Raw genomic sequence first — 16,945 nt, forward strand, 5'->3', positions numbered from 1 at the left:
TTTGGAAGAAAATAGAGTCTGATTTGTCCAGGGGGTAGTTCTCAACAGGTGTAGCCAAGCATTTCCCATTTTATCCTTTGTGATGTCATTAAAACAGAACCTAACTCTGCCCTTGAGATCATTTTATGCGGGACAGGCATAGCACACAGAAAGCTGTGAGAGAGGAGTCCAGTGCTCGCCTAGAATATGCAGGTCTAGGGGGAAAAGGCTATGCAGAGAGGAAGAGGGTAGTGCCATCAGCAATGCTTAAGTAAAAGGTGGATCTAAACTTGCCCTCTAGAGCAAGTAATTTCAGGAAGCAGAGAGAAGTAGAGGAGACCTTAGACTCAAGACAGAAACAGAGCAGCAGTTGCTTCTTTCATGGACTGAAAAAGTGGATATTATATTGATAATTACAATCTACTTTGAAATACATCAAAAAATAATATGGATTGATGATGATGGAGGGATGGGTATACATCTGATAAAACCAGTTTAGTAAAATGTAAATGGTAGAATCTAGTTGATGGTTATATGCAGTGGTGTGCTGCAGTTGGCTTACACAGGTGCGTAAGAGGTGATTTTGCACAAATCTTCTCCAAGTCACATTGGTAGTTTGAAACTGGCCATGATGGGGCTATTTAAACCACTGAAATCAGAAAACACTACAAGTGAGAGCTTTTTTGTTTTTTGTTTCTCTCCTGAGAGCCAGGTCAATAAGTGCACTAGTGGGTTATTCATCATAAACTTCTTTCAACTTTATTGTATGTTTTAACTTTTTCATAATAAAATGTTGGGAAAATATGGCTTATTGTTCTTTGACTAATGAAAAAGAAGGTTAATAATTTTTAGACTTTTAATTCTGGGTAGCTGACAAGGTTACCCCTGCAACAGCCAGGAGGAAAAAAAGACATGACACAAAAGTCATATTTTTGTAAATGGTATGGATTTATAGAAGCAAAGAGGACTGGAAAAATAAAAATCCCAAAAAGGGAGGAGCACAAAAATGAGTTGAGACTGCTGGAAGCTTTCTTCCCTGGGGGCATTACCCAAGAGGAAGAGAAATTTTGAGAGTCATGCAGTCTAGTATACAGTCTAGAATCTAAACAAGTTCCAAACACATCGCTAGTTTTCCCTATGGAAAATTTGCTGTATCTGGGATAGCACAGGAGATTGGAGAGCTTAGCTAGGAAGGTAGAATGAAATCTCCCACAGCCTCAAATTTCCCAGAAGGCAAAGTCACACTAGAGGGAGGGGCATGCAACAGTACCAATAGGTCTCCACCTCAAAATAGTTACCAATTTTGAACCTCTATGACATGAAAAAGCTAAACTTTCAGGTCAGAGGTGAGAGAGACCCAACAGAATCTCAATCCAAAAGCCAGGAGAACTTCACCCAGAGAAGGGGTGGGCCAGAAAAGTAGTCAAGTCTCCCTCAGTCTTGTACTTCTTAGGAGACAAATCCCTACTAGTGGAGCACAATTGCAACAAACATGTAAGAGTTCTTATCCTTGAGGCATTTGAAACCAGAGTGAACTGAGTCTAATTAAAGCTGCAATCCAGCCATGACATAGTTTACTTTCTCATGATATTGAATAGATATGATAATCAATGATATCGAATAGATCAACTTCTTTGTCTAACACTTTCTGGAGGAAAATAAAATCAATTTCATCTCTATGATACTTTTATATATAATGCCTGGCATACAACCAGAAGTAACAAGACACAAAAGAAGACAGGAAAGTGTACCCAGAAGTAAAGAAAACAAAGATACAATAAAGCACATCCAGAAAATATCCAGGGGTTGGAGGTAGCAAAGAAGGACTTTAAAAATAACTGCTATAAATATTTTAAACAAAATAGAAAAAAAGATGACAAAATGGTTGGAAAGATGGAGAACGTCAACAGAAAATTAGAGTATATTAAAAAGAAGCAAATGGACAGTCTAGAACTGCAATGATTTAAAGTAAGAACTCATTGTTGGGTTTATAAGCAGATCGGGCATAGCAGAAGGCAAGTTACTAAACTTGAAGACATGTTGATAGGAAATAACCATATTGAAGGACAGGTAAAAGAAAGAATGGACAGAGTATAGGAAACATGCAGGACACAAAGGGTCTAACATATGTGCAATCGGTATTGCAGAAGGCAGGAAAAGATAGATTGCAGAAGAAGAAATATTTAAATGGAATGTCTTTCAGATACCAATAGAAAATGTACTATACTTGAAGTCAAATGTTCATATCCTGGCTATCCCATTTACTAATCATGTGTGACATTGAGAAAGATCACTATCTCCTCTGAATCTCCTTTTATTCTCATATGTAAAATTGAATTAATAATATTAATTTTCAAAACTTTTAAAGACATCATCTATATATCATAAAACTATATAAGGTAAGGTTAAAAAATGAAATTATTTTATAGCTATATTTCACACAAAAATTTTAAATTCTTGTCATTGACTTCGTCATTCTTGTTTCCTCACTCAGTTATTTTAGTGGGCCAGAAAGGAAACTATTCTCAGCACGCATCAAGGTAAAATTAGCAATTCTATTTCACTAAGATTTTATCCCCTCTTCATTCTAAATGGATTCCACCGTTTTTTTTTTTTTTTTTTTGGATTCCATTTTATTCTGTAACAGGCTGTTACAGAAATGGCAAAAATATGAGGATGCATGCAATAAAAATGGAATGGAATATCACTGAAATGGTCTCTTTAAAAGCTCTGCAAAGGACTTCTCTTCTGAGACTATTTCTAGGGACTTGGAGTTCTTGGGTGGAAGGAAGACATAAGAGACAGAATGGGAAATATGCCTTTAAATTGAGTTAGCAAGAGTTGAATTCATTTGAATTCTTTACTCATACTAGACCAGAATAAAAGTCCAGAACCATATCAGGAAGGGTGGACCCATAAGAGTCACCAAAATGAGATGTAATTGTGAAAAAAACATGAGATGTAATGTGTGTATATATGTACATTTATAAGGACACAGATATATTTTAAAGCTTTAATGGAACACAAGCCTGGAAAATAGTGATTTCTGATGGTAGAATTGTTCCCCTGGAAACGAAAACCTCCAGTATGCTGATTCTAAGCTATTCAGCAGAATTCTAAACTATTGTCCCCAAATCATCTTATAACCATTTTTGTTTTTACATATAAGTAAAGAAAATACAATAATGAAAAATAGTGGCAGAGAGGGTGTTAATAAAGGAACAGGGAAAAGAAAATAATGGAAAGGAAAATAAAAGCAAAAGAGACAAATAAAGGGTAAAATGTTAGCTAATGTTCTTATAACTATAAATGTGTTGTCATTTGCACAAGAGCACCACATTGGCCAGCCTAGCAGGTAATAAAACTTCATACCTTTGTTTTTATGGCAGCTCTTTTCTTTACTGAAGGTTTAGGAGGCCGTGGCAAGTCTCCACTGGGTCTGACAGCTTAGAAACATGGTTTTGGGTTACGAGTCTCCCTCATCACCTTTCTGATGGACTTCCTTCCATTCTCCCCAAGTATCCTATTATTGTGTGAAATTGAGGCTTCTAGCCATCCCAAGTATGTCATGAAAATTAAGCTACCCAAATTTGGGTGACCCAATTGAGGGAGGAGGCCACTGCCTTGGAAATCATGTTGCTGAGGGGATGGGATGCTATATATCTCTGTCCTCATTCACTCTCTAGGACAAACTCGCCTTTCCTGCTAATGAACATGAAATGGAGCAGTAGCTGAATCAGCAGAGCAAATGCTTATTCTGTGTGGGGCGGAGTATCCTGGGACAAAACATCTCATCCCTCTTCTCAGGGAATTCACAGTCAAACAGGGAAGACCCAAACACAAACAATTAGTCCAAGGAGCAGTGTTCGTAAAAGATGAGAGCCATTCATTCTGGCAGGGTGAATCAAGGAGGGCTTCATGGAAGAGAACTGCTTGGGCAGGACCTTGAATAATTAGCAGGAATTTGATGGGTGGGAAAATTTAGAGGATGGACTTTGAGAGAGAAAGTTTACTCCACTCAGATGAAAAAAAGCATGAACTGGATCATGGGAACATAAGGCAAATGGTAATTTTCAGAAATAAGTGAGAAATCGAACACCACTGCTTCTTACACTTTAGCTGGCATCAAGATTCCCTGGAGGGTTTGTTAATGCCCAGATCGTTGGCTCCCACCCCCGGGGATTCTGCATTAGAGGGCTGGGGGCTGGGGCCTAAGAATTTGCATTTCTTACAAACTCCCAGGTTATGCTCATCCTGTTTGTCCAGGGACCCGACTTTGAGAACCACTGAACTAGAAACCAGTGAACTACGTAGTGGTAAAGTCACAGAGTGCATTTCATTCTGTAGACAACAGAGGATAATGACAGGGTCCGTACATTTAAGAATATCACTTGGATGGTGATCTGAAGGGTGAATTGTAAGGTTGAGGGAAAGCTTGATGGCAGGGGTCATGTGGAAGGCAAGTTCTGAGGCTCTTCTGATTAGACAGGTAGAAATAATAAGGGCCTACCCCGGAATTTTCTCATTAGAATGGGAAATTAATTGCAGATACAAGGGACATTCTAGACACAGAATTAACTCCTCTGGGTAACGGATGTACATGGAAAGCAAAGGTGAAGATCACTTTATAGTTTCTATGTGGGAGAATGGACATACTTTGGAACATTGCAGAAGAAGGCACAGGGAGAGGGGCAGGAAGAATGAAAGGCTTCCTTGAGATGACTTACTGGTACCCCAGGAGCAAGCATGTAGAACCGAGTGGTGGGGCAGGGCTAAAGAGAAGATAGGGCATGAAAAGAAATACAGAACTTGAAAAATACCTACTCTGAGACAAGAAGGGGAAGAGGACCCTGGAAGTGGATGGAAAGAAGAGAGAGGGGAGGGGTAGGCAAGAGTGAAAGCGTCTAAGAAGCCCAGAAGGGTCTTTAGAAGAGGAAGATGGTAAACAAGAAGATACAACCAAGAGGTTAGTAGCCTGGGGACACATCAGAAGCAGCTTGGTTTGGTAACTGGTAAATTGGATGCTACTGTTTATTTGTTCTTTCAAGAAATATTTGTTAAGTACCAGAAATATGCCCTACCCTATGCTGATGCTGAGGATACAGTGATGAACAAAAGAGAAGCCCCCTCTACCCCTATAGAGCTGATGGTCCAGTGTTGGAGCCAAGGATTGGGCAAGGCAAAAAACATCCTTGAATATGTCATTACGATTGTGGAGGAAAATATCAGGGTGTCATGGGTGAGAGGCTCATGTACATGTGGCCTTTAAGCTTAGGCTGGACAGATGCGTTAGGCAAAAAGAGGCAGAGAAAAATAAGACGGAGGCCCAAGACAGGAACTCACTCAGTGTGTCCCAAGGACCTGGAAGGACAGCAGGTGACAGGGCAGACTCATTGAGTGGGAAAGTAACTTGGGAGAGGACAGCGAGGCACACAGGTCCAGAGACTTCAGGGCTCTTGCTGGAAACCCTGTTAAATTTCATCTAACATACGATTGTCTTCAAAATACGTTTATGAGCTATCAGAGACCATAGGTCTTGCTGCTTCATGCTGACAGCAATTTGTTTATTTTTAAACAAAGCAGAAATTTTGAAATTGATAAATTCTTCACCAAATTTGGTTTGAATTACCTTTCGATTTTTATAGTATTTAAAGCTGCTCTCAAAGGAGTAAGCCTTGCCCTGATCAGGGCTATATAAGAAAATATATTCATATGCCTGAGGCTCAGAAAGCAATTTCCAAAGAGAATTTCTAAAGCTGTTTTGAACATTATATAGCCTCTTGAGAGGATGGATTTTTTCCAAATACATAACAGAACCCCATACTTCTCCATGAAACTTTACAGCAGTAATATCACTTTTTGTCCTCCTTTCTACATGCCTCCATTCTACACTTCAAGAGTCTTCGGGGCACATAAAGAAGTAGAAGGCCTGAGCTTTTACTCTCATTAAGCTTACACTCTTGTGAAAAATCAATCCTGCTGGAGTCAAAAGCTTGCCAGTTCCCCCATTTCCTATTATTACAATTTTTCCACCCCTGGATTCTCAGTCTCACCTGGAGGGAGTGTAGCATAGCAGGAAGGTGTTTGGAAACCAAACAGACCAGTGTTAGGTTCAGCTGTGTGATCTTGAGCAAACTGCTTAGCCTCTCTGAGCTTTAGTTTTCCTCTCTGTGATGACAATAGCACCTACTGCATCAAGCTTCAGAAGATTAAATGAGCTCTACGTGAAACTCTTAGTACTTTATCTGGAACAGTGGTCAAGCTATTATTATTCATCTGACAGTTTCTAATCTCAAAGCAAATTTTGGCAAATACAAAGTACTCCAGATGGATGCTTGTGCTGGTGAACTCCTTTCAGCACTCCCGGCTCCCCGTCTCTGCCGGAAGAGAATGTGATTCCAGCACCTTCCAAACCATGCTCTTCCTTCACCCTGGCCAGTACTCTGCCAGAGACCCCTTTTCCAGTGATCTGCTACTTTCACAGACGCTGCTTTTCTATGCCATTTTATAAGGCAATTATATAGCTGCCTGCTGCCCAAGGCCAGTAAACTGCTAGTGTAGAATTCTATCCCTGCTACTTGCCTGACAAGCCTCAGAGTTTTATTGCTTCACCTTAACCTGGCTGTCCCCTCAGACCTTTTCACACCCCAGGAGTGTCAGGATTTAAGGTCAGCTCCTGGGGCTTCAAGAGCCACCTTTGTTTTCCTTCTACCCCACCTGGCAACTTTGCAAGGCTTGAATGGGTCAGGTTTCAGGAAACCCCCAAGGAGAGAAACTCCAGGTTGAAATCAATGCATTCAAAGGGGGTAAGAGAAAGTGCCAAGTTGATTGGGTCATTGCAGCCCAGTCCTGGCTGGAAAGGAGCTGGGGTTTACTGCATGAGTGTTTCCATTCAGAATGAGTCACTGGCTTATAATTTGGCAACCCTGGACCATGGAACAATTTGGCAAATGGAAAACTAAAGGAATTGTTCATGATGTTATGTTCGTACCCCTGCTGCCATGTTTTAAATGCCACCTCTCTGGACACAGCCCTTTCATGATAGAGGGCAGCAGATATGCACACTGAGCTGAACCCACCAGCTTGCCCCAGGAATCTGACCACTGAGCGGCACGTAGGAGGTGTTCCGCTACTGAGTTGGGTCAAACCGACTGGAGCTCCAGCACCAGACCTCTGAATTACCCTGGGTAACAAGGAAGGAGATCAGGTACTGGGCGAGAGTGGGAAATTATACAGTGTCAGAGGAAGAGGGGATACATAGAAAGGTCATTTTTCACAAGGGTGAAATCATGACTTTCATGCAAATATAAAATGGGCATGTCAGATTTTATTCAATTCATTCACTACTGGCAGAACAATAGGCTGTTAAAACTGGTTCGAATGAAAATTTGATTTTGTAGGCAATTCAATAAAGAAAAGTCAGGGTTAAGATCACTAGGTTAAAGTCTAAACTGGTTAATGTCTTACTGGGTGGATGATAAACCATAACTTCGGTGGTTATTCTTTTCCACAGGAGAGAAATCATTTGCATGTCTTCCAAAGAGAAATCTCAAAGAACTGACAGAGTTGCAAAATGACCAGGTCAATAGAAAGTGCCTTGCCCTGCAAGAATGCCCACCATCTCTTTTACCCATTGCCAAGTTCTGAATATTTTTTCTTCCAGCTTGCTCTAACGTACTGTGGTTAAGTCCTCTTTTGTTTCTTGCCCAGCCCAGATCTCTGCTGTATCAAGATCTTTGTGTTCCTCTTTAGTCCTTTTTTCCTTCCAGAAATCTTCAATCCAAACTGGACTGCTAGCTAGTTCAGCAACTCCTATGACTTCATCTCTCTCATTCCATGGGATGCCCAAGTGGCAGGAACATGGAGATCCTGCAACATCAGCTTTGGATTGAGATGCTCTGTGAACTTGAAGTGGCAGGAGAGTTCCAATATCTCCACTTCATGAGCTGTTCCACATATTTGAATTGAGTTTAAGTCCCATCCCAATGCTTGAGGCTGTCATATTTTAACCTTGACCACAAGCAAAGAGGAGAAACAACTTGAAATGTAAAGCCAGAGCTAGGTGGAGCTGATGGTAGAAAACCACAGTGAAACTCACCGAATTGAATACCTGTGCCTTTTATGCTAATTACTGTTTGTTCATTTAATCTCAATTTTAAAAAATTAAATTTTAAAAAAGAAAAGAATCACATAGATCAGTGATCACATAGATCATCATTTCTTTCTTTCACTCATTCTGCAAGGGTTTACTGTTTATCCTCTGTGCATCTATTATGAGCTACTGTATACCTGCCCTTCTGAAACTTGTGGTGAAGGGTCTCTATGACATATTAAGCTACCTTTGCATGTTTCATGCTTTACAAAGGGTTTTCATGAATAAAGATTCTATCTTTAAAACCTTCCATCTACTTCTCCAAAATATATCCTGTACTAACCAGGATTCTTCAGCTCTACTCCCCCTGCCTAGGCTCAGCCTTCATCTTCCCTTGCCCAGGCTGCTGCTGGAGTCTCTTTAAAAGTGTTCCTGTAACCCTGCAAAGGATAGGCTAAACCTACTTAAAATTAGGCTTAAGAGTCACCCCCAAGAGAACCTCTTTTTTTGCTCAGATGTGGCCTCTCTTTCTCAGCCAACACGACAAGCAAATCACCGCCCTCCCCCCTCCACATGGGGTATAACTCCCAGGGGTGTGGACCTTCCTGGCAATGTGGGACAGAAATCCTAGAATGAGCCAGGACTCAGCATCAAGGGATTGAGAAAACCTTCTTGACTGAAAGGCGGAAGAGTGAAATGAGACAAAGTGTCAATGGCTAAGAGATTCCAAGCAGAGTTGGGAAGTTATCCTGGAGGTTATTCTTATGCATTAAATAGATATCACCTTTGTAGTTAAGGTGTAACAGAGAGGCTGAAGGGAACTGCCTGAAAATGTAGAGCTGTGTTCCAGTAGCCATGTTTCTTGAAGATGATTGCATAATGATATAGCTTTCACAATGTGACTGTGTGATTGTGAAAACCTTTTGTCTGATGCTCCTTTTAGACAAGTAGAACATATGGAATAAAAATAAATAATAGGGGGGACAAATGTTATAATAAATTTAGTAGACTGAAATGCCAGTGATCAATGAAAGGGAGGGGTAAGGGGTATGGTATGTATGAATTTTTTTTCTGTTTTCTTTTTATTTCTTTTTTTGAATTGATGTAAATGTTCTAAGAAATGATCATGATGATGAATATACAACTATGTGATGAAAAAAAGAATGTTCATATTCTATGTTGATTGGTTTTATTAATAAAAATTTTAAAAATTAAAAATTAAAAAAAAAGCCTTTGCTTTCATTCTTGCTGGGCCACAACTATTCTCTTCCTAACTCACCTTCTCTCTGTTCCTGGTGGACTATAAATTCACTTCTCCCTCCTGGTCTTTGCACTTGCTATTTCTGCTCTAGTTTTTGTCTTGACTGATTCTTTTGCCATTTAAATATTAGTTCAAATGTCATCCTTCAGAGGTTTCTTTCATACCCCAGGTACTCTATCATTCACCATCATTCTCATCATGGTAATTACGTTGTCCCTTCACCTATTTATTCCCTGACTTCCCATCCTTTAGAGAAGGGACCATTTCTGCCTTGTTCACTCTTGGACATCCACAACTGAAAATGCTTCTTGACAAACAGTAGGCACTCAATGCTTGTTATATTGGAGGTTTCTTGTGACTGTTTGTTGAGTGAGAAGAAAAGGAGTGGGTGAATTATTCTTTATCAAAAATCTAAAAATTTCACCCAAGGCAGACACCGGAAAGCTAGAAGCATAGAAATAGAATTTAGCAAGTTTATAATTAGATGGTAAACTCTGGGAGAGCAGTGCCCTTTTCCCCTGTTAATGATATAACCCCAGGATCTGGAGCAGGGGTTGACACGTAACTGGTATGCAATCTGTATTTATGAAAGGAATGTAAGCCATGGGCACACTGGGGGGTTGGTGCATTTCCTGGTGGAAGAGAACCCAATTTTTCTGCTCAGGCTGTGTGGGATCTGGGCAAGAAGTCTTCTCTAATGAGGCAGGGTGACCCCAGGAGGGGGTTTTTCACAGTCCCTCCCTGGTGTGCACCCCTGCTTGAAGGGGATTTTAGGAAATTAGAAGTCACTTATTTCCAGTTAAAGGCTGAATTGGGAAGGAATGATTTTGCTCCCAGGAGATAGCTTTCCTCCCAAGCCCCTCTCTCTATGAAGCTCCTCGAAAGTAGGTTCAGGAATTTATCATCATTGCATTTTTGTCTGATCCTAACCTGGAATTCCTCATTTATGAAAATGAAGCTCTGGAATAGATTTCTAAATTCCCGTCAGAGCCAGAATTCAATGGTTTTAAGAGAAAATGGTTTCCACCTGGAACTAAGGAGCGTTCAGGTCAATCCTTTAGAAACGGCAAGCCTCATCTGGAATGACGTCTAGAGGAGGTAATAGTGGCTGGGTCCCAGCAGCTGTCCCAGTAACAAGGCCCTCACTCACCTGAGTCAAATAAAACAGCTCAAGATGATTATGAAGGCCATATCCTGTCCCCTCCAGGGCTTGGCACTAAAAGTTCCTGTGGCTTATTTTTATCTTCCTGGACTTTCCCCAGTCCAGGCAGATATGCTATTAAAGAGTGTTTTAAATTGAGGAATGAGAGACACTCTTTGCACAAGGTTTAAAGACCATGTACAAGACTGGTAGTTCTCAACCTCAGAGCCACCTGGGGTGCTTGTTAAGAGTGCATTCTGTGGGCTCCCTTCCAGCATTCCCAGTCAGCGGACTTGGGAGGCATCTAGGACTCTATAGTTCTGTAGAGCTCCCAGGTGAACCCGGTGCTGATTTTGTAAAGGAAAATACTCACTCTGGGTGCTGTCTTGTGTGAGGGACCCTCAGTCTGCAGGGACATGGTCTGGAGACAAGCACAGGACCCTCCTACCTTCATAGCTTCATAGCTTCACGGGGGCTATGGGAGATATGGAAGTATCTGAGCCTGTTGTGCACACATCCAACTCAGGCTGCAAAAAGAGGCCATGAAGAGCCAACAATCCAGTCATCCAGAGAGCCAATCTACACAATGGGTGTTTATAAAGGATAAGACCATTCGTATGCACATATAGAATGCAAAAACCCATCTTTGGTAAAGAGCAAATTCTTTGGTTTTAGATCAATGAGCATACCAGGGGACTGTGTTAGGGCTATCAAAATCCAGAAATAAAACGTGAGTTCTCTGCTGTCACTTGCTCTCCTGTTGAGTCAGTGGAAGGAGCATGCAAGGGCATCTCCTCAGGTCTTCTGGGAATTCTGTTTCACTCTTCCTGGTTTCCAGACATGATGGTTGGGATTTGAAAATTCCTTTGCCAAATCCGTTGCCCATAAATACACACAAACATACAAAGTCAGAATTCAGTATGCCTTTGTCCACAAAGGTTGAGAATTTGACATGCTTGTAGAGAGTCATTAGAGTCACACTTTCCAATAGCAATCACCCCACTCTTTCTTATTGCCCAGGTTGCCAGCAACCCCACAGTAATACTGAAAACTTTCACCACGAGAGTGGGAAACATGGCAGCAACTGTTCATTACAAATCAGAGAAATGGGGAGCCCAGTTCCCTCAGGCACTACCTGAAGCAATAGCCACGGGGTCAGACTTGAGTCTCTGAGACAATCCCCACCCCCAGGCCCAGCCCCTCTCAGGGGTCACCTGCCTTATGCAATCTTTCTTGTGAGGAAGGGAGAAGTCATCTCTCTTGGTACTTCCCAGGAGTTGTGGGTCTGCAGAACAGCCTTTGAAGGAGAGAATCAAAAGCTTGGGGACTTTAACTTCATGCTGTGTCCATATTTGCTTTCTCCTCTCTGCTGTTGTGCTTCTATATCCAGCCCATTAAAAAAATAAAAAGTTGGGACAGAGGGAGGGGGAGGAAGAGAGAAACAAGCCACCTTCCCATCATGGCCCTCCCCACACAGGTTCCAGGAATACCTCTGGGCAATAGCCAGTAGTAAATGTCCAAGGTTTCCATTAACTCAAGGAGAAAAGTTCTTGGGTGCTAGGCCCAGCCAGCTCTGGAGTCCCTGAAAAGCAAAAGCCCATCAAAAGAGTAAGGGCAACAGAAGTACTTACCCAAATAGCAAGGACTCTAACATGCTCATGGCCCAGGAAGGCATGCTACTGAGATGACAGTGGTCAGTGGCAACTGGAGAGACTTCTTAGATCCAACAGGCATTGGGCCCAAGAGGTGTTGCTGAGAACAGTAAAGGGAATTGCTTGGCTGGTTCTCAAAGAGGCTAACAGACTTCTTTCACTTAGGCAGTTGAAGCATCGTTGATGAGATAATCCTCAAATCTACTGGCAGAGTTCCCAAAGCCCTTCCCACATGTCATTGATCCAAAGTAACCAGAATTCTAGGGTCAAAAGGAGCCATCTGTGAGTGGGAAACCAAGGTATGTACCCACAGGGAAGAGGTAACTCTCCACAGAGAGGAAGGGATCTGATGGTGAATTGGAGAGTGTTATCCCCATGGAAGCTGGCAGCCTGGCTCAACCCCATTGCCAACCAACAGACACTATATGGGGAATCAGTCCTGGGTTTGTCAGAGCTATTTTTCCAACATAAACCCAAAACACAGATTTTTATGTCACATTTCCCACTGTTAAGATGTTGACAAGTCAGTCAATGTTATTTGAACCACCACACAGGCCAAACAAAATCCACCCAGGAGGAGGAAAGATTTAACATGTGGGCTAGCAGTTCATGATTTCTGATGTGTATATATAATTTCATAACTGATCATGATAACAGCTAATATTAATTGAATGCTTCACAACACATTTTATAGTTAGTCCTCCCAGTTGAAGAAACGAAGTGCATAGAAAGCAGGTAACTTCTCCAAAGTTGCATAATGATATGAGTGGGGTGGGAGGCAGGTTTCAAATCCAGGTCTGTCTCATCAAGTCCTAAATGCTGAACCATCAAGTGATATTGCAATTCCAGAAACTCAGCTATAATTGCCCTTACATTCATTCATCCCAGGAGATGATACACTGTAATTGGCAACAGGTGTTTGATTTACCTAGTATTTGTGGGAGGACCAGGCCAGAAAAATAAAATTTCCTAAGAGAAGCTTAGCCTTTCCTGAGTGAGGACAATGGCAGGAAAACTGTATTCTTCCATTCTCTTTCCAGGCCCATGGGATGAGGGCCCTAGCTCATTGCTACTCAAAGGGTGACCAGCAGATCAACAGCGTCTCATCACCTGGGAGCTTGTTGGAAATACATACCCTCAGCCACACCTGCATTTGCTGGATGGGCAGCTTAACAAGACAGTCAGCTGACTCTCATGTACCTAGAGGCTGGAGAAGCTGTGACTCAGCACCTCCAGCATTTGTTCTCCAGCTAGCTGTCAGCCCCCAGGTCCTACCTTCTCCTTCTTTAGGAAGACTTCATTTTCCATTTCTTTTTTGCCTCTTCGTGGGTGCCTTATTCTAAACTGCACACAATATACGGTCAATTGGTCCCCATCAGCCAAGCTGCAGATAAGAAATAAGGGGGGGTCTCCAAGCATACAACAGAAGAGGGGACACTCTCTCCAAACCACAGCCATGCCAATTAGCTCAGGCGACTAGACTAGTGGCAGACCCTGGAAAGCATGAGAATATGTTCAGTGCAACATGGAAGTCCCCCAGTTCTCTTTCTTGTGCTGTTTGGATAAAGGAGAACCTGAACCTAGAAGTGTATTTATTCCATAGAGAGAAAGACTGTTGCAGGCGAAGTGATTGTAAACTCATTTCCAGTCTACAAGAGGACACCAGGATTCCTGGAGGTAGGGGACCTGGAGGCTCCTGTGCCTGATGTTTTTTGCAGAAACCCTCCCAAAATGCTGAGGGCATCCTTGTGAACGCAAAACCGTGGCATTGGCGTTCATTGCCCTGCTCGACTGCAGCAGGAGCACCACACGGCAGGATGCCTGGACTCCACCCTCTTTTGCTTAGAGCTGACTGCAGGCCTATTTTGCTCCACATCAAATGTGTTCTTTCTGGATAATGGGACAGACTCCTATTCTGTTTTTTTTCCCTCTTTATTAGAGAACTTGTGGGTTTACAGAACACTCATGCATATAATACAGGATTCTCATCTACTTCTTACGATATATATGTTAATAATACACCTACTATTAATATACCTATTATTAACACCTTGCACTGGTATGGTACATTTGTTACAATTGATGAAAGTAAATATTTATAATTATACTATTAACTACAGTCCACGGTTTAACTTAGAGTTCACTGTTTGTATAGTACAATTCCATGGATTTTTTTATTCCGTTACCATATATACAACCTAACACTTCCCACTTTAGCCACATTCAGATATGTATTTCAGAACAGTTCATTGCATTGACAATGTTGTGCTACCATCACAACTGTCCATTACCAAAATGTTTCCAAGAACCCAATTAAGAACCCTTACATTGTAAGCTTTAACTTCCCATTACTTCTTCCCACCACATCTCCTATAACCCACAGACCCCTGTTCTTGATTCTTCTGCCATCACTGCTAAGTTTTTTCCATCCTGAGTGCACTGGACTATGCCGATAGGGGAACATGATGAGAGCATGTTGGACAGATGGGCCAGCCGCTGGCAGGGGATTTGCCCTGTGCACTCGAGACAGTACGGCTCCTTGGTGGCCATGCTTTGCAGGAAGCTCCCCATGTTCCCCAGAGCAACCCAAATTCTTTAAGCACATAAGTCACCTCCAGCTCCACCCCCATCTCTCACCTGCCTCGTGAATATGGAGACCATATTCACGCAAGGAAAAATAAAGTAAAAGTTCCCAACTCACTGCCCCTCCCCATGGGCCTGCTTGGTTCGCACACACGTGCAGCTGGAAAGCTGCTCCTGGCTCCGAACCACCGTGGCTTTCCATTTGAGTTAAACTGTGATGTTACCGTGGAAACAGCCTGGTGAGGTGTTTGTCTGGCCGAGGCCCAGGCTAAGGACCCACGGGGCTCACTGCAGACCCCTCACTTGGGGCCTGATGGGGTTGCTCATGTCTGTGGGGGGGTGGGGGGTGGGGAGGAGTGCACCCACCAGCCCACCCATTTGTTTTCTTTTCTTTTTTGGCCAGTCCCTCCCAGCACACAAAAGACACATTCTTGGGGAAAGAAAAAAAAAGATAGAGAGAGAAAGAGAAAAAAATATATATTTTTTTCTGCATTCCAGCTGCCTGAGCTAAGCGGAGGAATGAATGGTTTGGGAAAAATCTCACACAGGAATAAATTTACAAGGGACAGCTGAGCGGATAAATTCAATCCCCAAAGAGGGGCATTACGAGGCCTTTTGGCAGGAGCCTTGCCCCTGGTGCAAAGCTGTCTAAAAAGAAAAACAGAGCAAAAAAGGGGGAACTTTCAAAACTACCCCCAAATAAACCTTTAAACTCCCCTTAGTGGCTGGCATTTAAAGGCAGGAGAAGGCCTTTGAACAAAAGCAGAAAAATCCTTTCTAGGTGAATAGCAGGCTTCTTTGGGTTTTCCTGAATTGCTAAACCTGAATGGTTCAGGCTTGCCCAGATTTTCAGAGTTGACCTGTTATCTGTACACTCAATGACAAAAATGGAGTTTGACCTAGTGAGAATTTGGCAAACAGCTAGTGAGGTCTCATTAGGACTCGCTTCAGTTAGAAAGTGGATCAAGCAGACTAGGGCAGACTGGTTGGGTCTGGAAACTGGGGTCAGGGAAGCACTGCGGAGAAGGGGCGATTAAAACTGAAAGGAAGACCATCCCCAGTGCAAGACAACACTGGGCCCAAACATGGCAGCTATGCTCCTTTGACCCCCACAGTTGTTTTCTACAAAGATTGAGGCTAAAGTTAAACAAAATACTTTTTGGACCTCCATTCCAACTCCCAGAGGGGATGTTGAAGACATGCATTTCCCCTTCTTTGCTGCTTCCTTAAAGAGCTGGCTGTTGGAATTAGGAAAATCCCTTTGGTTACTTTGAAGTCAGAAAGGTCAGTTGACCCTTATCCTCTCTTTTTTTCTTGGGAAACCAAGTCCCCAAACTTTTACAGCTGGGAATGACCTTCTCGTTCCTCATGGAACCTTTCTCAGGCCCTTTCACCCCACAGGAGGGCCTGAGATGCTAAGCCTGGCCAGCCGGGCTCCTTGGGGAATGCCAAGCTATAGATCGTCACCAAACATGTTGAAATTATACGTCTTGAGTTAGCACGAAGTTCCAGTTACATCGTTCTTTCTCCAAGGGCATTCTTACTTCTGAAGCCACAATCCATCAAGAGTGTCAAGTATTTGCTGTCACATCGTGCATGATGCAGTAGGAGACTTAAAGATATATATGACCATGATCAACTCCCATCACCAGTGAGCTCAAATTCTATCGATTAGACGATAATTTTAAGTGATGACAATTAAGAATTGTGCATGACTGTTTGTTATATGCTAAGGTTTTCACTACGTAGCCTATTATGATGAGTACTTTGTGTGCATGTAGATGTTAAAGGTACTGATGGAATATCCTTGGTTTACTCCTTATAAGCTGGGTGTCCTTTAGCATTAACTTCTCAGAACCTCAATTTCCTCATTTTCAAAACAGAAATGATAATTTGTACTTTGCAAAGATGTTGTGAGAACTGAAAGAATCAGTCTTTGTAAAGGTTGTGCCTCAGTGACGAGTAATTAAAATGGTGCTGTTGTTATTAACAATAATCAAGGTTCTCCCTACAACCCCCTTGATGTGACAGCCACTGTCTGTCAATTGTGCTGAGCAATCTGAAGGCAGCACCACTCTCTTCCAGCCCCTCCTGGCCAGTAACCCTCAGAAATAGCTGCCAACTCACCCCAGCTCAGAAAGCAGCCTGGGAGAAGGCAAGGGAATATGTGGCTCCTGGTCTGCTTAGAACCTGTAGAAACTGCCAGCTTTCTGCATGGACAATTCAGTTCTTAGTCT

General features: G+C 42.4%; 1 long non-coding RNA gene across 1 annotated transcript in view; it reads right to left on the reverse strand.

Annotated features, from left to right (window-relative positions):
* Nucleotides 1–11,688: 11,688 nt before the first annotated feature.
* Nucleotides 11,689–16,945, reverse strand: part of LOC143643152 (uncharacterized) — a 221,236-nt gene continuing 215,979 nt past the window's right edge. The window contains exons 4-5 of the long non-coding RNA XR_013156158.1: nucleotides 11,964–12,055; nucleotides 11,689–11,853 (exon numbers count right to left, since the gene is read on the reverse strand). This is a non-coding gene — a long non-coding RNA (uncharacterized LOC143643152). The remainder of the gene's footprint in view (nucleotides 11,854–11,963; nucleotides 12,056–16,945) is intronic.

Source organism: Tamandua tetradactyla, chromosome 8, assembly GCF_023851605.1.
Source record: "Tamandua tetradactyla isolate mTamTet1 chromosome 8, mTamTet1.pri, whole genome shotgun sequence".
NCBI classification, from domain to species: Eukaryota; Metazoa; Chordata; class Mammalia; order Pilosa; family Myrmecophagidae; genus Tamandua; species Tamandua tetradactyla.